Here is a 25,900-nt window from a genome sequence, read left to right as displayed (position 1 = left end):
TCGTAATTTATTAATAGTCAGTGAAGAACATTAGGGTAAAGGATTATTTCAAACAGTGCCAGGTCAAATGTGTGGAAGGCATAGTGATCAGGTGGTTGATGAGGAAAGCTATTAGTGTAAAGATAAGTTTTAGTTTGGAATCTGCATGTGCAACTACTGATTGGCATTTCAGATAAAATAGGTGCATACAGAAGGCTGGATAGAAACTATCCAGAACACCAGGAAACAGTCCCACTTTGGGTGGAATCACTGTGCTCTAGAGTAAAAGCACAATTTCTTATAATGTTATATGCCTGCCACATGTAATATGCAGACTGATTTTAAGGGCACACAAATATTTTTTTTTATTTTAATAATGATGTATTCACCTTAAATGTACTTGGAAAATATTGGTATAAAATCAGACCAAACCCGTGATTTCTTGGATTATTGATTGTTTATTTTGCTTAGATTGCACTTAAACTAGATATTTATGTTTTTAAAAGTTAATTAAAGTGTGTTAAAAGTGAGTTAAAGAGCCTGATCAGGCAGTGGCGCAGTGGATAGAGCATCATCGGACTGGGATGCAGAGGACCCAGGTTCGAAGGCCCGAGGTCGCTGGCTTGCGTGTGGACCCATCTGGTTTGAGCACAATTAACTCACCAGTTTGAATCCAAGGTCACTGGCTTGAGCAAGGGGTCACTCACTCTGCTGTAGCCCCCCAGTCAAGGCACATATGAGAAAGCAATCAATGAACAACTGACATGCTGTATGTAACAAAGAATTGATGCTTCTTATCTCTCTCCCTTCTTGTCTGTCTGTCCCTATCTGTCCCTCTCTCTGTCTCTCTCTCTCTGTCACATAAAAAAGTGAGTTAAATAAAGGGAATAAGTAGATAATAAAAAAGGGAATAGTAGATAATAAAAATGGTGCCCAAATATGACAAAAACGGAGACAATGATATGTGAATGAATGATGTTTAAGGAACTCAGGACTAACGACTGGCTCCCCTGGAACCTTGAGGCCAGCCTTGGTTCACTGGAGATGGCCCCAGGTCTTGGCACAGTATGTCTTATGATGAAACCATCTGGAGCTCTTACAACAGTCCTTTGCTTTACATTCTCTGCATAATATTATTCTTTAACTTGTGAAGCAAAAAAACCAAAGCGAATCATGGAATGGGGTTTAAAGTAGGCACTGGGAGCAATTTACTGGCTTCTTCTCCTGAATGTGAGATGAGAAGATCAGTCTTGAGTGTGTGATTGGCTTAAGGATGAGGCGAGGTCTTGTCTGAACTGTACTACCAAAGTCCTTCCTATTTGGGCTTTTGGGTGACCTCGACTTTCCCTGGGCCTCAGTTTCCACATCTGTAAAAAGAGGGGTTGAGATAATCTCTAAGATACATTCCATTTTGAGTTTTTGATTCATTCAGGATTCTGGGAGACAGGAAAAGTGATGCCTCCTGCCTGATATTCTGGGAAATCTAAGGTACTGTAATTTTTGCTCCATAAAACACACCTGACCATAAGACGCACCTAGGGTTTTAAAGAGGAAAATAAGAAAAAAATATTCTGAACCAAATGGTGTGTTAAAATATTTAATAAGACATACTACAATAATATTTCAACAATGTAAACTCAGGAGCAGTATTAACAACCACTAGCACTGTTATTAACAAATGAGAAGAGACTTTAATGGTCAAATACAATGGCTTAAAGATGACTGCGCCTCATCTTGAAGCCAATCACACACTCAAGACTGGTCTTCTCATCTCATATTCAGGAGAAGCCAGTAAATTCCTCCCAGTACCTACTTTAAATAAACCCCATTCCATGATTCGTTTTGTGTGTTTTTTTTTTGCTTCACAAGTTAAAGAATAATACTCTTCTAGTTGTCTGGGAACCTGCAGCAGCTAAAAAAAAAAAGAACATTCGCTCCATAAGATGCACGGGCATTTTCCTCTCCACTTTTGGGGAAAAAAAGTGTGTCTTATGGAGTGAAAAATACGGTATTTCTTGACCTTCTAAGTGGATTACTAATACCACAAACCATCTGATCTCTTAAAATGGACCAAATGACTACTTTGAAGGGCTGAACACTCATTTGGAATGTAAATTAAGATGTGCTACCTTGAGATACGAGCAGACCAACATGCACATTTTTAAGATACGAGCTGCGACTCAGTCCATAGTTTTGTTCGAGATCTGAGCGAAATTCCGAGATATGAGTCGTGATTCAGGAAGCTGCCGCATTGGCGCATGGGTCCAGTATTGGCAGCACAACACCAGCATCTCATTCTTTCTCACGTGTTACCTGCAGAATCAAGTCGAATCTCTTGCGCTGCACTCGTTCTTGCATCATTTTTGCATTTTTTACTAACTATTTTTGTGTACTATCATGGGGCTGAAGAAAGTGAGTATAAAGGACAGTGATGTGATGTCATTAGAAGTAAAGCAAGAAATAATAGAAAAACATGAGCATGGTGTACGAGTGATTGAACTGGCAAGGCTGTACGACTGCAATACATCTACAATTTGTACCATCCTTAAACAAAAGGATGCCATCAAAAGCACAAATCCAGTGAAAGGAACTACAATTCTGTCCCAATTAAGGACAAATATCCATGAAGAAAGGGAGAAGCTTCTGCTGGTGTGGGTGAAAGAGAAAGAGCTGGTAGGAGATACAGTGACGGAGACTGTAATATGCGAAAAGGCATGTATTATTTACAGCGACTTGAAGAAGAAAGAACCATCAACCTCAAAAGAGGCAGCAGAAGATATGTTTAAGGCAAGTCACAGCTGGTTTATAATTTCAAGAAGAGATCTGGCATCCACTTGGTGGTGAGGCATGATGAAGCTGCGAGGGCCGATGTTAAGGCAGCTGAGGAGTACATCACATGTTTTGCTGTGCTTATCTCAAAGGAAGGCTGCATCCCCCAACAAGTGTTCAACTGTGACAAAACAGGATTGTTTTGGAAAAAAAATGCCCCAGAGGACTTTCATCACCTCAGAGGAGAAGAAGCTGCCAGGCCATAAACCCATGAAGGACCATCTGATCCTTACATTGTGTGCAAATGCTAGTGGTGACTGTATAGTAAAGCCACTGCTAGTATATCATTCTGAAAATCCTCGAGCCTTTAAGACTCACAAGATTCTTAAAGAGAAACTGCAGGTTATGTGGTGTGCCAATGCTAGGGCATGGGTTACGCGGCAGTTTTCTATTGAATGGGTAAATCTCGTCTTTGGTCCTGCAGTGAAGAAATATCTTCAAGAAAATAAACTCCCGATGAAAGCATTACTAATCCTTGAAAATGCTCCAGCCCCCCCACCTGGTCTTGAAGATGACATTCTCGATGAGTTCAAATTCATGCAAGCCCTCTACCTCCCACCCAACACAACTTTAATCTTGCAACCTATGGATCAGCAGGTCATTTCCAACTTTAAAAAGCTTTATATGAAGCACTTGTTCCACTGCTGCTTTGAGGTAACTGAGAATACAAATCTAACCCTTCGAGAGTTTTGGAAAGATCACTACCACATCGTGATATGTTTACACATTATTGACTTGGCATGACAAGAGGTTACAAGAAGAACCTTGAACTCGGCATGGAAAAAGTTATGGCCTGATATTGTTGCAGACAGGGACTTTGAAGTATTCGAACCAGAGACCAAGACTGAGGTAGAAGCGTTGGAAGAGATTGTGTCCCTCGGAAAGTTGATGAGTCTAGAGGTAGATGAGGGTGATGTAAACGAGCTTGTCGAGGAACATGAGGAGGAACTCTCAACTGAGGAGTTGAAGGAGCTACAGATGATGCAACATATGGAGCTTCTGCAAGAGATTAGTAGTGAGGAGGAGGTAGAGTGGGAGGAAGTGATTTCTACAAGTGAAATGAAAGACATGCTGGCAATGCGGGAGAAGCTTTCAAGTTTCATTGAAAAGAAACACCCAGAAAAAGTTTCAACTGGTCGTGCTTCAGCACTTTTTAATGACACTTGTTTGTCACATTTCCATAACATTTTAAAAGGCAGGCAAAAGCAAACCTCTTTGGATAGATTTTTATTCAAAAGTCCTGCAAGTGAAAGTGCCGAAACTGCAGCCAAAAAGGCAAAAACAGGTGATGATTAAATGAAAAAATAAGTAATGTTAAGCTTAGGTTAAGTTTTAAGTTAAGAAAGTGCATTTTTTTGACAATTAAGTTTTTTACAATTAAGTAAAGAAAGTACAGTTTTAGTTTTGTTTAAAGTAAAGAAAATGCAGTTTTAGTTTACATTTAGTGTTAAGAAAGTGCAGTTTTAGTTTACGTGTCTACAGTGCCTGCATCCCTTCCTCCCTCCCTCCTCCTCCGCCATTCACCTCCGTTAGCCACACTCGTCTGTCTCCAAGGTAAGAACACAGTACTAAATAACACTTTTTTCTTTTATTTCATATATTTTGTTATGCATTGGTAAAGTATACATTTGTGCTTCTTAATTAAAAACATGTCTTTTTCCATAATTTAGTATGGTTTGGGGATGTTTCACAGGGCTGGAATGGATTAAATTTATTTCAGTTATTTTAAATGGGAGAGATTTGTTTGATATACTAGTTGACTGACTTACGAGCTTGGTTACAGAACGAATTAAACTCGTATCTCAAGGTACCACTTGTACCATTTTTTCTCCATCACAGCCAGGGTCTTTTTGATAATTGGTGTCCCTAATCCAACTCAGGGAGAGGCTCAAAAATGGTTTCCCAAGTGAGGAGAACTCTAAAGCTGATTCTTGTAAAGAGAGAGAGAGAGAGAGTTAGAGGAATGTGAAAGACAGATCACACAGAGAGTAGCTTGAACCAGGACGTGGAGATGAAAAAGGACGTGGTGCATTTCAGGAAATGCAAGTATTCACTGGCACAGCAAATGATCATCCTGTTGGCATCCCGTACCCAGCACTGTGACAATCCAGCAGTGGTCAGATAGACGGTTGTTTGGTCAGGCTGCAGTGCATGGTGATGGCAGCAGTGGGAAGACGAGAGAGGTAGGTGAGCCGGGCTGGCTCCTGGAACACCTCGTGATGGGGCCTTGGGGCCTTGGGGCCTTGCTGAGAAGTCAAGAGACTGGACTTCCAGCAAACCACTGTCCTCTGTAAGGAGGCAACGATCAAGAAAGGTTTGAGATCAGGAGAATTGTGGGAAAGATTGAGGCTTTGGGATGTGCTTCTTCTCCTCCAACAGCTCAGTCGTTGTTGAGGCCTTTCCGAATCAGTCTGAATCAGGTGAATAGAAGGCTTTCTTAAGCCTCTGATTATAAATGCCCTTGTCCCCCTAGCTGGAGGCGGGGAGAGGGGTTATGACTGTGCTTAAACCTTGTGTCCATTGTAGCCCCAGATGCCGATTCACACAAAGCACATTTTTTGTGAGTAGGAGGATTGTGAAAACCAACTCTTCCCTTTGAGCTTCTTGCTTGGACAAAGGAGCACATATCTCAGGAGATATTTCTGTGGATTAAAAAAACATGGATATGTTTCCTCTTGCAAAGATTCTTCACTTGGTAGCTAATTTGTACAGACCATGTATGTATGTATCATTCTAGAGTAGCAGCCTGTTCCTTCTGATGATTCCAGACATAGGCAGCCTGTTCCTCCCCATCAAGCAGATCTGGATAAGCCATTGCCAATTTGATGAAAGTGCAACATTAGAGCACGTGGGACAGTGCTGGTCTGGGCAGCCAGAGTGGGCACAGGCTTTCTAGAAAGAGTTAAGAGAGGATAAATAGAAGCTGGGAACACAGCCTCTTGCAGAGACTCACACAGCTATTTAAAACTGCAGAAAAAGTAGTCCCCCCACCAAACTCCCTCCCTGCAAAGCCAAACATAAGGAGAGCTCCACCACCACTATTCATTGCAAGCTTTGCATTTGATGTCCATCCATTTGAGGAGTTAAAAAGAAAAGAAGATGGCTTGTCTGGTGGACTTGTTGTACTGCCTTGGTTCAGAATCTAGCTCTGTGCTTACTCACGGTGGGCCCTATGCAAATGACCAGACATTTCTCTTTTCTTCCCTGCTCTGTAAATGGAGTAGGAATCTACCTTCATTACAGGATTTTGGGAGGAGTAAGTTTATAGAACTTGGCCAAAGTCTTGGTAAGTTCAATGAATAGTAGCTGTGGTTATTATCTGGTGGACATTTTTGGGCACTATTGCCCTTCATTCAGTGCTACACAGGGTAGTAACTAAACAACTTGCATGTATGGGGTATGTCTACACTTATTTTTTTTAAACAAATATGAGCTCAACTGAAACCGGAGAATAAAGCATCTATGAAGCATCTGTCCCTTCCATTTTACAGGGGAGTTTGGGAGCCAGAGCACTGAGCTGCTGTGACCAAGTTCTCCGAGTGAATCAGAAGAACTGACACACGGACTGCAGCCTTTCGATTGACACCTTGTGCTTTGGTTGTATCACATGCCACTCTTACACTAAGAACGCCTGTGAGTGACATTTCCATATGAACTCTGTCCACTGTGGATTGCCCTGACTCCTATGAGTCGCACACCGTCAGCCACCGTGCCTGGCATGAGCATGCTCTGGGCTGCGTCTGGTTTCCTAGGCTCAGGGTCAGTCAGGCAGACAGAGGAGCTGCTGGTGGGTGCAGCCAGGGAGAAATGGGCAGGGCTTGGCAGGACTGGTTACGGATCACGTCTGTGACAAACTTCAAAAATCCCCAACCCCGTATTCCATTCCGTTTGAGTTCAGAACAAAGCCCCTGGCGGTCACAGATGACTGCCCGGAAAGGGTGCGTATGGGGCTCAGCAGCCTGGACAGCGAGGGTGAGGAAATCCTTGCAGGGTCAGCATCAGCTGTAGTGATGCCCCCTCGTTACCTCCTGCGTAATTCACGGGCATGTCAGGTCTGGGCGTGTGCATATTAACCATCTCTCTCAGACAGCTCCTACTCAAGTCCCTACCCTCCGTCAGTGCTTTTGGTTGGTTCATTTTGGTGTATGAAACCAGGTCACCTGTTCTTTGTAGTCTGGTCTTGTGAAGGCAGATTCCTGCTTGTTAGAATGGGCCTAAAGTCCCACAGTTTGGGTCCTAGTTTAAATGCCCTTCCTTGATAGCTGCAGAGGTGAATCTCACCGCAGCTGAAGACCCCAGTGTGGACTGTCCTTGCAGGATGTCCTGTGATGTAGCGGAGAGGGGACTAGACTGCAAGCACAGTTAGAACCTGGGTTCTAATCCTGACCTGGCTAACACTGAGACTGGTAAGTTGTGGAGACATGTATATTTTTTATTCTAAAATTTTGTTTTGCAGCTATACCAGAGGTTATAAATACATTATTAAGCAGTTTCTATATATTCTCTTTTCATGAAAGCTAAGGTTTTTTTTTTTAAATTAAAAATGTGTTTATTCTTATTTTCTTCCAAAAACTATTTTAAGAGGGGTTGTTATTCAGTCAAGATGTCCCTATGCCTGGTGTATGCTCAGAAACACGGAGGAAACGTTTAAAGGATACTGGACCCCAGGCAGCTCTAGACCTATGTATGGAACCAGTGTCTGGGCGTGGGGCTTAGTGCCTGACGGTCAACCTCCATGGGTGGTTCTGAAGAACAGCTGGGTTCGGGAAAGCCACTGCTAAGTAAGTCAGCCTCAGTGAGACTTTGGCGGAGTCAGTTTCTGATTCCTCTGCTTTTCTCCTTCCACTGTTTTCCTAGTGCCCAAGGCGAGCCACGGGGAATAATCTGAGCTATCAATTAGTTCATTGTAAAATGCTGGGACGTGGGGAGGAGAGGAAGCCCAGGCCCGTGCCACGCACGGGGGATGATTTTCCCAGTCATTCCGGGCTTCTCACTGGGCTGCACAGCACACTGTTTTTGGTGTCCTCCGGTCTCTCTGCTGTCCCACATTTCATTGATCTGTTTATCTATTGATTGGACACTTGGGTTGTTTCTACTTTTTGGCTGTTATAAATAATGCTGTGTGAACATTTGTGTACAAGTTTTTGTGTGGCTATATGTTTTTATTTCTCTTAAATATGTGCATAGATGGGGAGTTGTGGGTCATATTGTTACTTCACACCAAACTTCTTGTGGGACTGCCAGACTGTTTTCCAAAGTGGTGGCACTATTTTAGATTCCCACCAGCCGGGTAGGAGGGTTCCAAATTCTCCACATCCACTTGGCCCTGGCCGGTTGGCTCAGTGGTAGAGCGTTGGCCTGGCGTGCGGAAGTCCTGGGTTCGATTCCCGGCCAGGGCACACAGGAGAAGCACCCATCTGCTTCTCCACCCCTCCCCCTCTCCTTCCTCTCTGTCTCTCTCTTCCCCTCCCATAGCCGAAGCTCCATTGGAGCAAAGATGGCCCGGGCGCTGGGGATGGCTCCTTGGCCTCTGCCCCAGGCGCTAGAGTGGCTCTGGTCATGACAGAGCTATGCCCCGATGGGCAGAGCATCGCCCCTGGTGGGCGTGCCAGGTGGATCCCGGTCGGGCGCATGCGGGAGTCTGTCTGACTGCCTCCCCGTTTCCAGCTTCAGAAAAATACAAAAAATACAAAAAAAAACCCCACAAACCCCCCCCCCAAAAAAACAAAAAACACTTGTTCTTTTCCCTTAAAAAAAAAAAAGGCTATCCTAATGAAAATAGAATGCTATCTCATTGTGATTTTCTTTCTTCCACTTTAAATGTAATTCTTACAAAATATAAGGTATTTAATCTTTCCAGGAAGGGTCTTTTTTTTTAAGTAAAAATGGACTTTTAACTGTTCATTGTAAAAAGACTAGAAAATACAGATAAACAAAAATGTAGAAAGTCCAAATCACTCCATAATCCCACCCTCTAGGGAGAACCTTAAAGCACGATATTTTCGAATCCTTTACTATAAAATATTCAGAGAACTCTATAGACTTGGTGAAACCAATTGGTGAGATTATAGGAAAGCTATTTTTGAGCAAGAAGAACCTTGACCTTTCCCCTTCTTACCCGAGATAAGACCAGGGTGGAGCCTCTTGGCTTCCCCTTGTAATGGCTCTGACCTGGGTGGTGGATGGGAGAAATGCTCTTTTTTCTGTCCCCCGCAGTCCTTTGAAAATTGTGTCTAAATTGTAGCCATGCAGAAGCTGTTAGCTGTCACTGAGTGAAATCCTGCTGCCACTTAGACTCTGAGTATGGTGGGGGCTGGGGTGGTCAGCTTCTCTCACACGCTGAACCCATGGAACTTTGGACATGGTGCCATGAGAGGCATATGTTAAAAAAAAATTGATCACATTATACTCATTGGATGAAGAAAAGGGTAATGCATGCTGCAACGCCATCTTTGATAACTGACCCCACATTTTTGCATTGATTTAAACAAGGCAGTCTTTTTCTAAAATAGCTAGTTGATGAAGAGTTGAGTGGGAATTCCTTGTTTTCACAACTCAAGTTGTCCAAAGTTCGTTGTAAGCCCATGGTTTACATCTTAGAGTACAGGGTAGGGCAAAAGTAGGATTACAGTTGTGATGATGGGAAACACATAGTTTATTCTTGAATTGTTATTTAGTAATGACTGCATTATTTCCTATGAGAACAACTGTGAAACTGCTCTCCCCCACCCTGTAGTGTCCCCTCTTAGAACAGTGGCATTCCGATGGCAGCTACGTTCTGAAGTTGGCACAAGTCGACTTTAGCCCCAATACAAGACTAACAGTGACGGAGCACTGACTGTATTCCGGGTCTGTTACATGGATTACTTCACTTACTCCTCACAGCCGTCTTACGAGACACGATTGATCGCAACCCCAGCATGATGGATGGGAACACGCAGGTTATACACCTTGGCTCGGACACGCTTAGTCTGGCTGTGGAGTCTGGGATGCTAACATTCTAGAAAATGATGCTTGTGTAAGACGAAACCAAAGAGGGAAAGTGTAGGATTGGGAAAGAAAAAGGGTTTGCTTCTCCGGACGACCTATGTCCCTCCCCCTCCAAGTCTCCTTGTGTTTTCTGTCGGGTGTCACACACTGGGCTACTCCAGGTGAGGCCTCCCTCTGTCCTCCTGCCTCCCCTCCTTGGGAAGGAGGGTTGGAATGAGGTGAGGTAACCCTCTTCTGCAGGGAAGGGGTCCCTATAACAACAGCACCTTTCCTGTGAATGCACTTGAGCAGTGAGAGGGAAGCAAGGATTGTTTCAACTCTTTTTTTCCTGATCTCTCTCCTCCTGCATCTCTCCCACCTCCATCCCCTGCAACTCTATCCCTTGTTTCCATCTGCCACCTTCATTCCCCCACTTCCATCCCCTACCTCCATCCCTCCCAACTTCATTCCCCCATTTCCATCCCCCCAGTCCATCCCCCACCTCATCCCCCACCTCCATCCCCCACCTCCATCCCCCACCTCCATCCCCCACCTCCACCCCCACGTTATCCCCCACCTCCATCCCCCACCTCCACCCCCACGTTATCCCCCACCTCCATCCCCCACAGCCCATTCCCCACCTCCACCCCCACCTCCATCCCCTCAGTCCATCCCCCCAGTCCATTCCCCACCTCCACCCCCACCTCCATCCCCTCAGTCCATCCCCCCAGTCCATTCCCCACCTCCATCCCCCACCTCCATCCTCTCAGTCCATTCCCCACCTCCATCCTCTCAGTCCATTCCCCACCTCCATCCCCCACCTCCATTCTCTCAGTCCATTCCCCACCTCCATCCCCCACCTCCATCCTCTCAGTCCATTCCCCACCTCCATCCTCTCAGTCCATTCCCCACCTCCATCCCCCACCTCCATCCCCCCACTTCCATCCCCCACCTCCATCCCCCCACTTCCATCCCCCACCTCCATCCCTTCCAACTCCATCCCTCACCTCCATCCCCCACCTTCATCTTCCCAGTCTATACCCCCAATTCCCTCCCCCACCTTCATTCCCCACCTCCAGCCCCCCACCTCCATTCCCCACCTCCATCCCTTCCAACTCCATCCCTCACCTCCATCTCCCACCTTCATCCTCCCAGTCCATACCCCCAATACCCTCCCCCACCTTCATTCCCCACCTCCATCCCCCACCTCCATCCTCCCACCTCCAGCCCCAGCTATGAGTCCCGGAAGGATTGGAGAGCTGGATGGAGAGAGGCACAGCGATGCAGTGGGAGCCGTGGCAGAGCGCGGTGGGGGCTGGGACTGGGAGCCCTGGGGAGGGCAGTGTGGGAGGGCCAGGAGGGTGTGTGAATGAGCCAGGGCACGGGGCAGGAGCACATTACTGCCAGCCCACCATGAGCCAGGCGCTGCGCTGGGCACTTGATGGAGAGTCTCTTGTAACAAGTGCTGTTGTAAATAGCTAATAAAATTCTATTTTAGCCTCACCACCACACAGTGAAGTAGGTGTTATTAGCTGCCTTAAATCCTTTTGAAACAAGGCTGAATGTGAATAGTTGAGGCTGCCATCCTTTTTTCATGGACGAATTTGCAGGCCCAGAGAGATGAGATGACTGGTTTAGTATATAACGCAACCCCCCAATGGCAGAGCCAGCGCTGCATGCAGTTCTGTCTTGAGTCTAAAGTCATTGTGAGTATATTTTTAGTTTGTTTCTGGAGCTTAGGATTCTAGGTGCAGTGTGGTGCTGTGCTAGGGCCCGAGTGAGCAGTCCACTGGCCTGGGAGGAAGGGGGCCATGGTTCCAGGCAGGGTGTGCTGTGCCTGCCCCACAAGCAAGCAGCGTCCTATTTGCTGACTTCATCCAGGTTTTGCTAAAGAATAACGAGTGAGTTTAGGATTTTAAACAATGTTTCTAAAGCTTTTATCAAGTCTTTGGTGGTTACGGACTCAGGTTTAGAGTCACAACTAGGTTGGAATGCAGACCTGAGGCTGCTTATATAAACTCGGTTTGCTTTCTTTTGGGAGAAGGGGGCAATGCCGCCTATTCGGTAGGGTTGTCGGGAGGATAGTGCTCGGTATAAGGTAAATGCTCAGAAAGTGTTAGCTATTACCGTTATCATCACCGTGCCCTTTCCACCTCCTCCTGCTTTCTTATACACACTCAGAAAGGCTTCCTAGCCATCCTCTACCCCCCACCCCCATCGAGACCCACTAGATCTAACTGTTTTATGGAAAGCTATTCATGAAGTGCGTGGACCCTGCCCTTGTTCGGAGTTTGCTGGTTGGATGGGGCCTCCAGGCGCTGGGAGGCTCATTGGTGCAGCGAGCCTCCCAAGGCTGTGCATAGCTTCCCCGTCGACACCTGTCTGGGGCCAGAGCTGCTCTATCAATTCTTTATTAAGACCAGTTATTTTTTATTTATGATGCTTGTGGGTTCATTAAAAATGGCACTCCCTGTTGGGGATACCAGCAAGGCTTTTAGCCAGTTTTTATCAGGTTGTTAGAGTAGATATGAATATTTTAATAGAGAGAAAGAGCAAAGCCTTCAACAAACTTAATTTGTTCTAGAATCTAACTGACAGGCTTACGGGGGTGCCACGTAATTCAGTATAATCAGCCCGATAGTGGGATAAGGAACACAATTAAACGGACCGGGGAGCTTTTCTGGAGGGGCCACAGGGGAATTTCCATCCCTTAGCTGCTGTAAATCACTGTGTCCTGATGGAGCCCAGGGAAGGGCTAGCATAGCCACGGGCAGCTTCTAGGCCCAGTTAAGTTCCCAGGAAGCCGGGGGGAGTATTTGTGCTGACTGTGTTTTAACATTTATAGAATTCTTTTCCCGTGATGCTGATCTTACTGAATTATGTACGAAATGATGGATAAGCCAGGTCACTGCTGTCCATCAGAAACATATTTGGGTGATGGGAGGAGGCTGGACTCAGGGTGGTGAACACACAATACACTACACAGATGATGTATTGTGCAACTGTGCACCTGAAACCTGTATGATTTTATTAACCAATGCCACCCCAAAAATTCCGTAAAAAGTTTTTCTAAGAAAGCATTCTTTGGGTTTCAGTCTTGATTGCCATCCCTGATACAACGGCTGGCTCCTTGATGTAGTTTTAAATCTATCCACTTGGGGGAGCTTTATGATTGACTTTTAAAATCCGTATCAGATGTATACGCCAGGCGAGATCCAGATGACTACCCCCCACGCCCGGCAGGCGGGGACAAGCTACCGAAGCAGGCAGTGGTTGCAGAAATACAATGACAGATCAACGCGAGTGCTTTTATTTTATTGGCAATTCCTCCCTCTGGATTTAAAGTTATTCTTGATTTTTTAAAAGCTTCCCTTTCAAACGCCAAGTAGTTTAAAGATAAAATAAAGAATAGCAGCACTTTCTGCTGTTTCTGGAAGAGTGTTCTGCATATGTATGCAGACGTGAATGCATACTTAAATAAGTGCATGTCCCTGTTCACTTTAAACAGCGACAGCACCAGAAAAATTTCCTTTGAAGTGATGTGAACACGGTCAATTACAAGGAAGATAAAATCATAAACTCAGATGTCTGAGCGGGGAACGCTATTTTTCAGCGGATCTGCTTTGTAACTCCATCACCCTTTCTCTCTCAAATAGGTGGGGCATGGAGAGGTCTAATGAAGGACAGTTTCTTGCCGCCCGGGCATAAGTCCAGGTTCCAGATGGTCTTCGGGGGCTACCCAGATTTGGACAGTTTTGAAATAATGGAAAGCTAGTTAGGGTTCCTAATTAGGACATTTGCTGGGGAATGTTGTCACAATATGGATGCACTATCAACCCATTTTACTGTGGAATAAAATGAAGCCAATTATAAACCCACAGATATAAGCGTGACTCTATGTGTGCACCTGCCTGAGCAGGCGGAGCTGGAAAGTGTTTCTCAGAGGGGGGTGGCATGGTGATTGTCTGAGGCTCAGTCTTGCTGCGTCTTCTTCTTCTCTCCTTTGTCCTCTGCTGTCGAGTGGTCAGCTCATCCCAGATTCTCTCCTCATTTACTTAGCGTCCAATTATTATATCAACATGGCTTTGCTATTTCGACAGAGACTTTCTTCTTTTTTCTGCCCTCTTTCCAGAAGAGGAACGGAAGAGTCCTGGAGGGTCACTGTCCGGCCTTTCGTCCCTTTGGTGAAAGGCATCCCTGGACCCGGGCAGCTGCCGCTTTTTTCTGCATTTGTGTCCTTCAGTGCTCGCCCACCCCCACCCCTCTCAGCCTGATGGTGCTCCCCCCTCCCCGCCTTTCACTGGACAGCCTGCCTGTCTCCACCTGAGCATGGCGCTCTCCGTGATTACTGCCCTGTGAGGACAAGTCTCAGGTAGCTGCCCCAGAGAGGACCAACTCTTCCCCGGCCCTGGTCACTTGTTCACTCTCTTCACTGGTCACATCGATAATGTCTTCCTTGTTTGCTCAGTGGAGGAGAAAGCTTGCTCCTCAGGAACCCTGTTGCTTCTACCAGGAAGACTTTTCTTCAGGAGAAAAGAAAATGCTCCTCATTCTTATTTTCACAGTATTTTCTGTCCTTTTTGCTTTAGTGGAGTGGTTTTCAAACTTTTCTTTTAATCATTTATTTTCAAGAAACAAACCCTATGCAGACCCCAGGCCCTTTCACGCCTGACTTCCGAGGGCCCTTTGAAGATCTGCATTTCCTGTGGCAGCTGCAGGGCCCTGCAGGACCGCTTCACGGCAGGACCTTGCTACTTCTCCCGTCAAGGGGTGGAGTGTCTTTTCCTCTCCTTGACTCTGATGACTTTTTGACTCGTGTTGACCAACAGAGTGTGGTGGAGGTGACACGGTGCAGTGCCAGCCTGGCCCCACAGGCCTTGCAGCTACCTGGCCGTCCCTGTGGGCGTCTGTGCTAAGACCAGCAGGGGAAGAGGCTGCTCTCCCTGGCCGGAGTATGACAGGAGACATGGAGGAGAACTGAGGCCGCCCTGCCAATGTCCAGCCTGGAGTGACAGACATGTGACCCTGCAGCTGATTGCAGCAGGATGGGTGAGCTCACTGGCAGAGCAGAGGAGCCACCAGCGACTGGCAGAATCAAGAGAAACAGTCAATTCTTGTTATTTTAAGCCACTACGTTTTGGGGTGGTTTGTTATGTAGAAATAGATGATTGAAAGAGATGACCTTCAGGAAGAGGAAAACTTATGTCAAGTCTGGTGTGTGTGTGTGTGTGTGTGTGTGTGCCAGTTTATTTTAAATTGTGGAGTTGGTTTCTGCATGATGACAATGTAACAGGAAAGATGGCTTCTAGCTGCCCCATGTTGGGGCTCCTCCCTACCCCCTTACCCCCGCATGCCAGGCTACATCATGGCTGAGCTCACTGTGTGTGTTTATGCACCATGAACATTTTATAGATGCTTGGAGGAAAGTTTTACATAAAATTGGATTTATGTTCAAGTTTTACATCGCTTACTTTAGCTAAGAGATGCCTGTCTCTAAAGGCACAGAAGGCCCATTTGCTCTGATGGCTGCAGAGGGAGGTTAGGGCCCTCAATAGCCCAGCTTAGCCCTACTGCCCTAAGCTACTCCAAGGCAGCCCAGGACTGCAGGTCGGAAGGCCGATGCTTTAACACACCCCAGTGCCTGTGGATAAGTTAGTCATCAAGATCAACCAAACTTACTAGGTGTATATAACTGCACATATGTTACTTTTCTACTGCAAGTAGATGATTTTATAAATTTTTAGGGAGACAGCTCTTAGGCTATTGTTGCACATTAGCATATTCTAAAATGTTAGACTTAGTGTCCATTTTCCTAGTACTACCTGGACAATTAGCATATCTCACTCTTTATTATGTGTTGGGTTTGGTACTAAGCACTTCACATGCATTGTTATATTTAGACTTCTTAAAGACCCTGCGGCACAGGTATCATTGGGCTCATTTTACAGATAAAGAAAAAAGGACTCAGAGAAGTTGAGGCATTTTTCCATCAGAGCTGGGGAATTACACAACTCCAGGGGGCGCCGTTCACATTGTTGTCTATGTAGATGGTGCTCTCTGGTGTTGAGCAGTTCATACAGTGGCCCTGCCTGAGGTAGCAGTGGAGGGAGTAGCAAAGCTGGGACTTCAGACTCCAAAGCCTGAGCATTACATTTTATATGACGTTATTAAAACTTTTCTCTAAGCTACTGTTTTTCTTCTATCTCTATATATTTGAATGTCAGTCCATCCATCCATCCATTCATCCATCCATCCATCCATCCTGCCTCTATCCATCCACTTACCTAGTCATCCATTTAATGGAATCAGTGAAGGTATTAATCACAGACATACATTGTTTTATTGTGCATCGTTTATTTTGCTTCAGTGATGTTGCATTTTTACAACTTGAAGGCAAGATCTTTTAGTAGCAAAAAGATTACAACTCTCTTTATTGCGATACTCACTTTATTGCACTGGCCTGGAACCAAACCCACAGTATCACTGAAGTTTATCTGTATTTATAGAAACTGGACATCCAATTTCTTACTTTCTTTCTTTTTTTTTTTTTTTTAAGAGAGAGAGAGAGAGGGACAGACAGGAAGGGAGAGAGATGAGAAACATCAATTTTTTTTTAAATTTTATTTATTTTTTACAGAGATAGTGAGTCAGAGAGAGGGATAGACAGGAACGGAGAGAGATGAGAAGCATCAATCATTAGTTTTTCGTTGCGTGTTGCAACACCTTAGTTGTTCATTGATTGCTTTCTCATATGTGCGTTGACCGCTGGTCTTCAGCAGACCAAGTGACCCCTTGCTGGAGCCAGTGACCATGGGTTCAAACTGGTGGGCTTTTTGCTCAAACCAGATGAGCCCATGCTCAAACTGGCGACCTCGAGGTCTCGAACCTTGGTCCTCTGCATCTCAGTCCGACGCTCTCTCCACTGCGCCACCTCCTGGTCAGGCGGACATCCAATTTCTTGACTTATAGCTGGAAACATTCATTTTCTAATGCCTCTCCTCATTTTAAGTTAATTTAAAAGTAAAATTTTGATTATTGAATATTTAAAGAAATTAGATAATAACTTTGTAGTAACTCATGTACCCACAATCCAGATTTTATATCATGCCATATTTGCCTCAAATTTCTGTTGTTCTTATTGAAAGAAAACAGACCACTGAGAGAAAATCAGAAGCCCCACACACTCTCTTTCACTTCTTTTTCTTTTAAGATGGCATATCATGGCCATGTCACATTCATCTACATGGTTTTATACATTTACTGTATCATATATATTCATAAATAATATTTGGCATGATGTTGAGTTTTACTGTTTGCATTTACTATCAATATGCTTCGCAACTTGCTTTTGTCCTTTAACACTATTTATGTTTTGAGATTTACTCACTTTGACACATACACATCTAGTTGATGGGCAGTCGTGTTTACTTTTTTGCTACTACAAATCAGACTGTAGTGAGTGTCTTGGGACATGTGTCCTTGTTCACACGAGTATGAGCTTCCGTGGGGTAAACGCCCACAAATGGAGCTAGCTGCGCACCTTCGCTTTCCTCTTCACCATACTCTCCAGGCGGTGGCACTTGTCTAGCCCCAGCAGCACTATGGGAGAGTTCCTGCTTTCCCACATCCTCAGCCACGCTCGGTGTTATCTAGTGGGTATCAAATGGTGTCTCATTTTGATTTCTATTTGCCTGAGCACCATTGCATAGTTATTTAGGTCATTCAAATTTCCTCTTCTGTGAAATGCTTATTCATAATTAATATTCTTTGCCTATTTTTCTATTGGGTAATCTCTGCTTCTCTTATTGACTCATAGGAGGTTTTCTGTTTCTGTTTTATTTACTTATTTTTTTTGGCTATTTTTCTCTGGAAACAGATCCTCTGTCAGTTAACTGTATTGCAAATACTTTCTCCCAGTACCTGCTTTTCTTTTAACTTGGTTTTGCCTGTTTCTATAGGTTTCTGTCACCTTAGTTTTATCTTTGAACATTTTAAAAGAGATAAGTTATTTTATTATAATACCCCTTTACAATATAATGGGTGTATTCACATAGGTAAAATTTGACTTCTTTTGTACAGGAGAGATTTTTTAGAAAGATATTTATTGAGCTTTATAAGCAATGCGCTATAAAACATGTAAGCACTTGGCATGTATTGATCAATCCTTTTAATAACACAAGGAGATAGGCACTGATGTTATCCCCACTGAAAGATGAGCAAACACAGGCCTAGAGAGATTCAGTTATTGCTCTAAATTATGCAGTGATTAAGAGATGGACCTGGGATTACAATCCAGGGAGTTAGTTCCAGTGCTTGTGTAACCACTAAAAGGAACCGTTTCTCAGTGCTCCATGTTCTTGCTCTCCAGGGACAAATGCAAACATTATGCAGTGAGACAAACTAGGGTAGCACATATTACTAAAGGGCGTTGGCAAGGACTTCATAGAAGAAATGGCCTCTGAGTTGAGTGAATGAGAATGAGCTATTTGTGCTGGAAGCTAGACAAAGGGAATGGTGTGTGTGTGTGTGTGTGTGTGTGTGTGTGTGCTCTATGGGAAAGGGGGCGGGCATTCCAGGCAGAGGGAACACCATTTATAGAAGCCTGGAGATAGCACAGAATGTTCTGGGGGCTGTGAGTAAGTCAGTATACTCAGAAGGTGAAATTTAGGGGTGGGAGATTTAGAAGTAAGGTCAGAAACAGTGCCTGGTACTTGGGTGGTATTATTTATTGAATAAATAAATGAATAAAAGCTTTTAGTGTTACAGATTCAGTCATGAGGCAAGCTCTTAATTAACTGGAATGCTCACGGCATTGTCCCTTGTAATTAGGAGGACTCCCCAAGCCCATTTCAGTATTTTTTTTTGCAACTGAGGCTCTTTCAAGTCTTCTAAGTAAGTGCTCAGAATGTTATAGGTCATTACCTATTACTGGTCATTAGCTATTACTAGGTTACTACCCATATGTCAGTGGGGACATTGATGTAGCCAGTTGTAGAGGTTGAGTTAAATGAAGTTATTCTCTCTTAAGACACATGCGCTGTAATGTGGGTTACTTCTGCTTAGGATTGGCATGCTTTCTGTTAAGACAGACCTATCATGAATTAGTATTTTGTCCATTGATTCAACTCATTAGCACCAGGAACAAGAGTTGTGGCTCCTCACACTGACTCAGCAGTTGCTAGAGTGTGGTTTTGTTAGGCAGAGGTTAAGGAGGGGAAACATACAAGTCTGGCAAATGAAGTAGTTGGCAGTGCCGTAATTTTTCCACGGTTGTTTTTTGGCCGTGTCTGATTGGAATATTATAGTCATGAGGCTGCAATCAAGGTCACTATGTAGGTCTCTTTCCTCTGCCATAATCTTTGTCCAGGGCTAACTCAACCAATGCTGCTGTTCTCCAGGGAGCATCTGGATGTCATACAGCTAACTCCTCAAAGCAACCCAAAGCACATACACTGATGGCAGTGGGTCAGTAACTTCTTTTTTGGTGTAAAATATTTCGGCATTTACTGATATAGCCAGGGCTCTGGGAGGAGTTTCCTGAGCCCCAGAGAATCAATGTGCCTTTGCCGACTCTTTCTATTGGATGATCTCCAGCTTTAGTGGTCACTGCAGGGGGTGATTCAGGAGACAAGGGAGGGCATAGAGATTCCTTTTGGGCTGTAGGGAGAGTTTCCTTTATTTCAAGCTAGGGGGCACTGTAGTCTTGGAGATGGGTAAGGTGTAGAGCGAGGTGATGATAACACATCCTATCTTGTTGTTCAACAGGTGGGAGGTTGCTGGTGGGGAGGGAGATGTCTTTTGCCATCTTGAGTTCAGATTCATGAGATAATTTTCCACAGGATTCATGTTATAAATGATATTTAGATTTTCACAGTTCACAAATCTCTATTTGCCCAAATGTAGCTGAAAAAGAACTGTGTTTTGGTTATGTTATGGTTATATAAAAGGCAGTATTTTTCAAACATTTTATCTTTTGCAGTGGAACCTTTCCTTCAGACAAATGTACAAGGAACTGCAATATATATAAGACGAGTGCAGAACTCCTCTGGGTGAATTGAGATTCCACATTTGAGTCCCTGAGTCTTGGTCCTTGAAATTCACTTCCTTTTAGGCTTGTTTCACAAATCACTGCCATCATAAGCCCTTCTGTCCTGAGGGGGTGCTGTCCACTTTCATTGCTCTGTTGCGAGAGAAAGATACAAGACTCTGTGGCCAAGTCTCCAACACCAGAACGGGCAACAGAAGAAAAAAACTTTAGCAACAGGGAAAAAAAAAGGAAAACTAGTTTTTAAAAATTGGCCTGTGGATCAGTGTGGACAGGTTGCAGAAAAATCACCTAGGAAAATATAAAATGGATATATTAAAAACAAAAACAATTTAGGGCCATTCCTCAAAATTGCGATCCAGTGGCCCTAGAGTAGGGCATGGGGTCTTTACATTAAACAGCTGCTCCAGAGGATTATGATCTGTAGCCACATTTGGGAATCTCTGAATCAGGTACATCTAGCTTTCTGACACTACTCTGCCTTCAGCTCGGGGCTGCGGCCTGTGCCAGAGGGCGTTTTTCCTCATCCCAGGACAGTACACAGATCCAGATGTGGGAAGGGAGTCCCACGGAGGGACAGGAGCTTCTTCCCCGCCAAAGCTAGCTCTCTAGACTGGCTTATCTGGTAATTATCAAGTCCAGAGGCTCCTCTGGTCTGGCCTTTGATGGTTGCAGAAAACCATGTGGCTTCCTGGAGTGATTGTTAGGACATTGGTTGGACCAACAATTTTCTGTGCTGCTTAAATTAAGCTAAGGAAGAGTTATGTTGAAACAAACACACACACACAATTTATTTATTAACTTTTTTTTTTAAACAAAGTAACAAGATCATCCTAACCCTTTACTGCTTTAGTTCTCCAAAGAACACAGGAACTCCAAAGAGTTGGCCAGTTTAAAAGAGAAAACAATTTCTGGCCCTTCCTTCCTGAAGATCCTGTTTCCAGAAGGGCTGAGGGGTGCCTGTACCTTTTCCATGTTCTACTCAGACAGTCTTGATATATAGCCTGCCCTGTGCTATAGAATGTAGTCTTCTTCTTGGGGGTGACATGAACTCATGAACTCTCAGACTAAACCCAAGACCTGGCCCTCACCTGGATGATAATATCCTGGTTCCCTGGTTTACCTGGCTTTCTTTTTGTTCTCCTTTCCCTTTCTCTACCTTCCTCTTTCGGTTCATCCCATATTGTCATGTGGAGGTGGCCTGTGTTCCCATCCTGTCACTTGCCGGCTTGACCGTGAGCAAGTCTCACCCTCTCAAAGCCTCAGCCTTTTCAGTTTCATTTATTTTTAAAAAATATTTAAATATTTATTATTGTTTTTAATACATTTTTTAAGTTACAGACACTTATATAACATATGAAGTGATCCCCCTGATAAATCTAGTTCCCATCTGACACCATACATAGTTATTACAGGACTATTGGCTGTATTTCCTGTGCTGTACTTTACATCCCTGTGATGCTTTTGTAACTGCCACTTTGTACTTCTGAATCCCTTCACCTTCTCACCCCCATACCTCCCCCACCTGGTAATCCTCAGTTTGTTTTCTGTATCTATGAGTTTCTTTCTGTTTTTGTTTTTTTTTTTGTCCATTTATTTTGCTTTCTAGGTTCTGCCTATAAATAAAATCATATAGTATTTATCTTTCTCTGTTTGACTTATTTCACTTAACATAATGCCCTTTAGGTCTGTCTCATGTTTGAAATAGAAATAATAACAGTGCCAATCTCATAAGGTGGAGTCAGGACTAGTTACATAATTTGTGGGGCCCAGTGAGAAATGAAAATGTGGGACCCCTTGTTAAAATATTGAGGATTTCAAAGTGATGACAATAGTGTGTTAAGCCAAGTGTGGGGCCCTAAGCATAAGATCCTGTGTGACTACACAGGTCACACATCCATGAAGCCATGGAATAAATGAAATAAGGGGTATTACTACTACTCATTACTTTGTGTCATACACTCCCTTTCTGTACTCTAGGTTTGCAGTGATAGCAGACATGCCTCTGCCATCAAAACACACACACACACACACACACACACACACACACACACACACACACTATTCAATTGTTCTTAGTGTCCCTTAAGTCTGTGGAGTTTCTTTTCTCTCTCCCTTCCTTCCTTCCTTTCCTCCTCCTTCCCTCCCGCCTCCCCCTCCTTCCTGCTTGCTTGCTTGAACCTAATAACAAATCATTGGGAATAAGGACCATTATTCAGAATGCTTCCATTTAAATATTCCACTTTTCCTTTGATCTTTTTCCATGTTCATATCTGGGGGTAATTATATCAGTTAATTTTGTATTCTCTATTTTCACGGTGTTCCATAGCTTCCCTACTTACGTTTTAAAAAAGAAAGTCGCTTTAAAATATTAATGAAATGTTAATTCACTGTTAACAATTAAAACAGTTGTTCTAGATGCTGAAGAAGGAAATGGGCTAGTGAGGGAGGAACTGGAGAGAAAGATTTCAAGGGATTACGTGTTTTGGTGAGTAGGGTTTGGGGTGCTAGATGAGTGAAGGGCTTACTGGTCAATAATAATGATAACTAGCACGTTGTGCTGAGTACTTTTTTTTTTTCTTTTTCGTATTTTTCTGAAGCTGGAAACGGGGAGAGACAGTCAGACAGACTCCCGCATGCGCCCGACTGGGATCCACCTGGCACGCCCACCAGGGGTGATGCTCTGCTCACCAGGGGGCGATGCTCTGCCCCTCCGGGGCGTCGCTCTGCTGAGACCAGAGCCATTCTAGTGCCTGGGGCAAAGGCCAAGGAGCCATCCCCAGCGCCCGGGCCATCTTTGCTCCAATGGAGCCTTGGCTGCGGGAGGGGAAGAGAGAGACAGAGAGGAAGGAGGGGGGGGTGGCGAAGCAAATGGGCGCTTCTCCTATGTGCCCTGGCCGGGAATCGAACCCGGGTCCCCCGCATACCAGGCCAACGCTCTACCGTTGAGCCAACTGGCCAGGGTCTGTGCTGAGTACTTTACAGAGCTGGTCTCCTTTGATCCTCAAGATAACCCGAGGCAATAGATGTGATTGTTGTCACTAGTAAACAGAAGATGAACCTGAGCATTGCAAGTGAGGCAGCTTGCCTTAGGCTTAGGTCATGTGTTGGATCAAAATTGGAGCTACTCAGATAATGGCAGAACTTGTACCCTCGTCTGCATATGTTTTGTGGCTGTTATTGTGACTGAAGTCCCAGTCCTTATTGTCATTTCACTCCTACATACTTTATTTTGCATTTCTAAAAAATATGAATATTTTATGTAACTATAGTACTATTAAGACACCTAACAAAATTAGCAACAATTCTTTGATGTCAAATGTAATCCAATCATATTCTACAGAAATATCTTTTTAAAATCTTTTTTATTGATTGATTTTAGAGAGACAAGAGGGACGGAGAGAGAGAGAAAGAGAGAGAGGGAAAGAAGCATTAATTTGTTGTTCCACTTGGTCTCTTCCCTTCTGTGCCCTGAGTGGGATCGAACCTACAACCTTGGTGCTTTGGAACAATGTTCTAACTGACAGCGAACCGGTGAGAGACTTTTTAAAAATCTTGATTCATACACATCAGGATGTAAACAATGCTTATATCAGAGATTTTCAACCTTTTTCATCTTATGGCACACATAAACTAATAACTAAAATTCTGTGGCACATCAGAAAAGATATTTTTTGCCAATCTGACAAAAAAAGGTGTAATTTAAATTTTTTCACACTGGATAGCTATTGTTGTATTAGCTGTTATAATTTCTTTCCTTGACAATCTCAGGGACAAGAGGTCAGCACTCCTGACTAAAGAGTCAGGTATTGCATGTTTTAAAAATCCTTGTGGCACACCAGTTGAAAATCGCTGCTCTATATGCATTGCAGTTGGTTGTTATATGTCTTAACCTTATTTTCTTTTTAATTTTTTTTTTTTACAGAGACAAAGAGAGAGTCAGAGGGAGGGATAGACAGGGACAGACAGACAGGAACGGAGAGATAAGCATCAATCATTAGTTTTTCATTGCGCATTGTGACACCTTAGTTGTTCATTGATTGCTTTCTTATGAGTGCCTTGACCGTGGGCCTTCAGCAGACTGAGTAACTCCTTGCTCGAGCCAGTGACCTTGGGTCCAAGCTGATGAGCTTTTGTTCAAACCAGATGAGCCTATGCTCAAGCTGGCGACCTCGGGGTCTCGAACCTGGGTCCTCTGCATCCCAGTCCGACGCTCTATCCACTGCACCACTGCCTGGTCAGGCTCTTAACCTTATTTTAATTTCTAGCAGACTCACCTTATTAAAAAATACCATTATTGGTTGGAAAAAAAGCTGGTTAACCATCCAGAAATCCCCCATTTGATTTGTCTGTACGCCTCTCCATGACATCATTTAACTTGCAGAACTGTTCATTTAATCCTGCCATGGAATGTTGCCCCTCGTGGATATGTTGTTCTGGGTCATGCAAAGCAAATGTTCTTTGTTAACTCTTTGAAAGATAATCAGGAAAGATTTAATTTATTTCTTAGTTTTTGTTCTTTATATTTTTGGATTCGTTTTTAAATATCAGCCTTGTATGTTTCCTAGGAGTGGTCTAGTTTATGGCTAGGCAGACTTGTGCTCAGGAGGAAGAGATGGTGGGCAAGTAGCTGTCTATGACATGTTATCTCTGATAACGGGCTCTAGGCTTGGCTGTGTCACTGACTAGCAGTATGACCTAGAACAAATGATTTACCTTCTTGATTTCTTTATTATAGAAATGGGGATAATTTTTACTTTATTGGGAGGCCTTATGAAAGTCAAATAGAATGAGCAAGTTCATGAAAAATGCTTAAGGGGAAAACTGGTGGTTAAGGGCACAGCATTGGGAATCAGACTGGCTGAGTGGAAATCCTGGTTCTGCCCTTGCTAGCCGTGTGGCTTTAGAGAAATTATACAAAATTCTCTGATATCCCCTTTCTTCTCTAAAATGGAGGTATTAGTGCCTACCTATAAAAGGAATTAAATGAGGTCCTCCATGTTGAATTTACTAAATGACTTATTTATGCTTAATTAGCCGTGGTGTCGTGGTAGTCTTTTTATAGTTTTTATCACTGTTTATTTTGTAAATTCTTGAGTTTATCTAAAAAAAAAGTATTGAATTATAATTGTGTAAGCATACACCTGTCGTGAGTTTCTGCATTCTCTCATCTCTTCTTGTTGCTTTGCTCCTACACCTGTTAACAAGTTCATAGATTCAGTTTGTATACCATCTACTGATGGCCTTATATTCTAAGTCACATAGACTAAGCTATTTAGTGTGAGCTCTACAGCTTGTCTCAGAAGTTGAGTAAATTTTTTTCGTAATGGCCTAAATCCTGTGCAACATTTTGAATGGATTAAGTTGGGCACACAAAATCTCTCTTTGGCTAGCTAAGTAATGCAATAAAAACGGAAAACACAAGGGTGATACATGGCTGCGTTAACCTCAGAGTATCTCTCTCTTGTATCATTGCAATGACAATGAGTTGTATTTTTCAGGTCTAGTTTTGAGATTTGCAGAATTCTACTTCTCTGATTTTTAGCAGATAACCAAAAAGCCCTGATTGTCCCTTTTCTCTTCCAGGGACCCTTTGACGATTCCCACATGACTGCAGGGACACTTGCCTCTTGCCCATCTTGCTGCCAGTACTTAACAGCGTTGACATGCTGTTATGTGGTACCATTGTGCTATCCTGAGTACTGTGGCATTCAGCTTGGCCCCAATGCTATCAAATGAGGGTGTGTGGATGCCTTTTCAAACTTGAGATTAGCAAAAGGCAAAAACTCCCTCTTTTGTTTGAAACCGTTGGAAGTGTAGTCTTGAGTTCTTGCCCTTTTAGAGAAACTGTGGGGCGGGTCCTTTTCTTCTCCACACCCCTACCCCTGGCTGCTGTAGTTCTGCATGGAGTAATTGAGCACATGAAACACCAAACCTATAAAAAAGGTAGCATTTTCAAAGTGAATAAATGAATGCTTACCTAGCAGAACTGTAAGATGTGGGAAAATAGGAAGACAAGTTAATGATCTAGAAATTGTATAGCTTTGCTGTCTTAAGAGTCATGGCAAATGGAACATA

At 43.8% G+C, this 25,900-nt stretch overlaps 1 protein-coding gene across 5 annotated transcripts in view; it reads left to right on the top strand.

Annotated features, from left to right (window-relative positions):
• Window positions 1–25,900, top strand: part of LOC136318621 (uncharacterized) — a 193,063-nt gene that overhangs the window by 32,086 nt on the left and 135,077 nt on the right. For 2 of the 5 annotated variants that reach the window (XM_066251210.1, XM_066251211.1), the window contains exon 2: window positions 6,300–6,441. The exons of 2 other annotated variants lie outside the window; for them this stretch is intronic. The gene's annotated coding sequence lies outside the window, so the exon portion shown is untranslated. Of the gene's footprint in view, window positions 1–6,299; window positions 6,442–23,204; window positions 23,357–25,900 lie in introns of all 5 variants that reach the window. One more of the 5 variants, XM_066251212.1, reaches the window with a different exon arrangement.

This window comes from Saccopteryx bilineata, chromosome 1, assembly GCF_036850765.1.
Source record: "Saccopteryx bilineata isolate mSacBil1 chromosome 1, mSacBil1_pri_phased_curated, whole genome shotgun sequence".
NCBI lineage: Eukaryota > Metazoa > Chordata > Mammalia > Chiroptera > Emballonuridae > Saccopteryx > Saccopteryx bilineata.
Note: the sequence above shows the minus strand (reverse complement) of the source record. Positions and strands in the feature narration are given on the sequence as shown.